Source organism: Syngnathus typhle, linkage group LG6 (genome assembly GCF_033458585.1).
Source record: "Syngnathus typhle isolate RoL2023-S1 ecotype Sweden linkage group LG6, RoL_Styp_1.0, whole genome shotgun sequence".
NCBI classification, from domain to species: domain Eukaryota; kingdom Metazoa; phylum Chordata; class Actinopteri; order Syngnathiformes; family Syngnathidae; genus Syngnathus; species Syngnathus typhle.
Genome location: NC_083743.1, coordinates 16072720 through 16077305, shown reverse-complemented (window position 1 = coordinate 16077305; position 4586 = coordinate 16072720). Strand labels below are relative to the sequence as shown.

Here is a 4586-nt window from a genome sequence, read left to right as displayed (position 1 = left end):
TTAAAATGCAGTGTGAGAGAAAGTCATATTTTCACCGCACCGCTGTGTTTCCGCCAACACAAAACATTCATTTATTGGCTACGCCATTCATACAATTTTGCTAAGTGGTCTTTATGTTGAAAGGCTGGAGAGGAAGTTACCCAGCCGACAGCCTTCGACATCCTTCGACGTCCTACTACTTAACTCTAAAAGTAGTTTCATATGGAGCGCGTCTGAATGCCACGTCAAGCGTTCTACTCAACTTCTCAGCGTGTTTGGAGTTACTATTCCAATTTGAAAACAATATAGCAGATCACTGGAATAAACCACGGAGAAGTTGTCAAGGTTATTTTTTAAATACGTGGGACTCCAACGCAGTTCGTACTAGTAAGATAACCTCGTTTCAACTAACATAACTCTTCGTAAGCAGTTTCCTGACAGTGTTATGGCAAGCACGTTTGCAATTTGCTATCCTGTCCATAGTGTAGCACGCATTATAACCGGAATATCTCTAATAAAAATCAGAATGTAACGAAGACACTAACTCATATTTGAATTTGCGAGTACAATTAGCTACTCCTTATAACTAGTTGGATTGCAAAAAAATGGGTGTCAACGGTGCCCCTCATTTTGAATACTTTTCATACATAAATTTAGCTTTTAAAAATATTATAGAAACATTAAAGAATAAAGCTATGTTGTGTTCCATAAAAGAAATAATTGCATTTTTAAACTCAATGTTAGAAATATATTTAGGGGCACAAATTCATACTGCTAACCAGTCAACAATTCATTTGTGCTCATTGATAGCTCAGTGAATAAAGTAATGGCACTGAAGCAGAACAAACAACTTATTTATTAAGAACCCAAAAAATGGCTTGTCACTGTTTAAAAGTGATAATCATTTGTCTGAAAAATGACTTGACATGCAACTAATTTTTGTTGTTTTACAGGGTCCTGCAAGCACAGTGAAGACGACGGGCCTGTGGTCATTATGAGGCAGTTGAAAGGAAAACCCAAAAAAGAGACATCCAAGGACAAGAAGGAGCGAAAGCAGGCCATGCAGGAAGCACGACAACAGGTTGCTACTATTGTGCTGCCCACGCTGGCTCTAGTTGTGCTGCTCATCATCGTCTTTGTCTATGTGGCCACCAGGCCTGATGCTACTGAGTAGACTTTTCTTGAGGAAAAGATTGGAACTCTGCTGTGCTTGATTTTTTTTTTATTATTATTATTATTTTTTTTTATAAAGTTCATAAAGTTTGTTTCGCTTTATACTGCTGGAAAGAGAAGAATCAATGGGAATAGTAAAAGAAAAAAAAACAGCTGATAGTTTTGTGTTCCCACTGTCTCAAAAACGAGACAGTATTCTGCATGATTCATGCATATTTCAACATTAGACCAGAGTTGTTGAATGAGAAGGGTCTTAGTGTACGTCTTTCTATCATGACTTGTTCAAAGCAATGTGAGACTAGTCTTGCACGTTACCACTGTTCGGACAATACTTACACTCGGGTACTTAATGTATGAATGAAAAGCATTAAGTTATAACTCACGTATAATAATGAATGTAAGGACAATTGTGGAAGAATTTGTTTTGCTGTTACCATCACCAAAGCATTCTACACAAATGTGTCAATATGGAATATGAATGTTATCCGACTCCTATCAGTTAAATGATTGATATGTTACCTGTTGGTCACTTTTCTTATGGGGAATGGTATTAAGGTGCCTTAAAATGTAGTATTTCTGTTTATTAAATGATGTGTACCATTTTAGGTTTAATATGTTGTTGTCACGTTCCTGCGTCACCTGACTTCCAGCCAAGCCCCAATCAAGGAATTGCCAGCACCTGCTACAGCTCGTTAAGTCCCCTACTTAACCTCTGTATTCTGCCAATGGTTGTCAGTTCGTCTGGTTACCCTGCCCGTGACACCACTGCCTTTTTTTTTGTCCCCTGAACGATCTCTGTTGCCAACTGCTTCCGTAAACTGACCGACCACGCTTTGATCGCCGCCTGCCCCGACTACTTGCTCGTCCTTTGACCACGCTTCTGATCGCCGCCTACCTCGGCCACCTGCCTGCCTCCGACTATGACTACGCACTGTGCTCTGCTGCTTAACCACGCCAGCCAGATTGCAAGTCCAGCGTTCCACTTCCCCTTTCCCCCCTTTTCAGTGAAGGATCGTGCTGCACTTGGTCGACCTGGCTCTGTTCCGTGACAGTTGTGATTGTGTCCTTGAAGTTTTTCACATGACAACCATTATTGAGATAAAATGATAATCATCAAGATCATTTTAAATTGTTAAAAATATTTGCATTGTTTTGTTTTTTAATGAAATACAGAAAATTGTTAAGAATTCTGCTGCATGAGTAGTGATAATTACTTAAAATCAGGTAATGATTAATTTGTATTTACAATATTAACAAATCTATTTTCCCAATGATATTCATAGCGAGGATTCAGATCAATCTTGTGTTTTTTTTTTTTAGGAAACAAAAGTGTATGAAGGTTTCTTTGCTGTATATTCAGGGAGAAAGAGCAGAAGGAACCAAAGTGGAGTGGAAAAAATTACAATGCATCTCACTGTCTTCACCATCACCCCAGAATTCTTTGATCACAAGAGGCGTGAATCCTGAAAAAAGACTGAAAATGAACTACGTATGTATAAGTTCTCTGTGGAATCGATCATTAACTGTTTTGAGTAAGAGTTGAGTTCAAAGTTGATATTTTTTCTTTTACCGTACGGGCCCAAATCTAAGACGACCCCGATTATAAGACGACCCCCTCTTTTTCAAGACTCAGATTTGAAAAAAGCCTTTGTCTAGACCCCAAATGTAAGACCCCCCCCCCCCCCCCCCGGCAAAACTTGTCTTATATTCGGGCCAATACGGTAATTACAATGTCTTTGTTGAAATTGACAATTTCAAAATATTTTCTTAATTGTTAATAATGGAATTTGTTTCCACAGGTTAAACATACATTTAATTTGTTGATTGATTGCTCTATTTGAATGCAAAGTACCTATTAGTTTTACTGGCCACTCAGTTCTTGAAAAATGTTGGCCTAATTCACTTGTTTACTAACTTTGGAATGTCATCCCTGTTTTCATACCAGTCCGGAGAATGTCATTTTAACCACTCAGAAATGCAAAGATGTCACCAGTTCAACAAAATACTCAAAGGCATTGTAACTTGTTTTCTTTATCACATTTAATGTAGGATGTAAATATATCTGCGTAAGCATTACTGAGCTGTGTAAATTAGACAGTGGCTTTACAGTATGTAAAAACTACGACATAATGTGATTCCTTTGCAAGTTTATAATATTGCTTTAATAGTGACTCATCACAAAAACATACCAATATACTTTTGAACGAGAGGGTGTATTTTATACAGAATAATTTCAGTTGATACTGGTATTGTGGCTCTGAGAGTCCAAATTACCGTTTTTTTCCGTGTATTTAAAATTTAACAAATTTATTGTCCTAAAATCTGGAATGCGCATCATACACGGGTACAATTTTTTTTTTTTTTTAATTTTTTTTTTTTTCAACGAAATCATGGTAGAACAAAACCAACAACGGGACAAACCGACAAAGTCGTGGAACAAAAAGACAGGGTGACATTACCAGACATCATGACAGTAACACATGCAATGATCCGACGATGAGCGAGGGGAAGACAGGACTTAAATACAAAACACGTTACATTGATTGAGGTGACACAGGAGGGAGAAGCGACGCCAAGAGAAACTATGGCAACCTAGACACATAGCAAAACTGGGGACGAGACGTGACAAATCTCCCTCGAAATAAAACTTGAAATCACCTTTCTTCTTGTTTGTTGTCAATCGCGCATCGCATTCAGCCATCCTGCCCAACACACTTAGTCAGTAAAATTCATGATTTACGACACATCGTTTGATGCGATGGTGCAATCCTTGATGGTGTGTTATTGTCAATTATTGTTTGTTTTTTAATCTCCATCGCGGACCGGACGTCATACGGAGGCAGTATCACTGCGCATGCGCACTATGGATCCGATGCGCAGAACGGATGCGCAAGACACGTCAGCTATATAAAGAGCAAGAGTTCAGTTTTCTTCTTATTAGTTTCAATTCACAGTTTAATTAGCAGTTTCAAGCAACAAATAACAAAATGCGTATTACAGGTAATATTTTATTTCACGACACTTTGCCTTGTTCCTTTCGTCTCTGCTGTTCACTTCAAACACGATCCATACCAACGCAATGCTCTCGTATCAGACGCTTGCTCGATCACCTGCTCGTTTGCTGTCACAATGTACCCAACACAAATCCGAAACATTTGTTGCGGCTCCGAGTCACGACGAGGGGCAAGTTTTGGTTTCCAAGGGTGTTTTTATTCCTCTTCAACGTCTCTCCCATACAGAGCCGCCTTTTTCACATGTCCGCGCGCCTTTTTCACATGTCCGCATTGATCGCGGTGGTGCCTTTATGGGCAGTCGGAGAAATCAACGCCAACAAAGAAAAATACATCCAGCCTAGTTAAGACCATACCAAAGATTATAAAAATGGGACCCATTTTCTCCCTGTGTGTGTGACGATCATTGGGAAAAAATAAATA

General features: G+C 38.9%; 1 long non-coding RNA gene across 2 annotated transcripts; it reads left to right on the top strand.

Moving 5' to 3' along the window:
• Window positions 1-313: 313 nt before the first annotated feature.
• Window positions 314-2505, top strand: LOC133155928 (uncharacterized). 2 transcript variants are annotated; one of them, XR_009714751.1, is made up of 3 exons: window positions 314-324; window positions 933-1060; window positions 1759-2505. It is a non-coding gene; the product is annotated as an uncharacterized LOC133155928 (long non-coding RNA). The 2 variants fall into 2 exon arrangements; XR_009714750.1 differs by lacking the exon at window positions 314-324 and adding an exon at window positions 356-366.
• Window positions 2506-4586: the final 2081 nt, after the last annotated feature.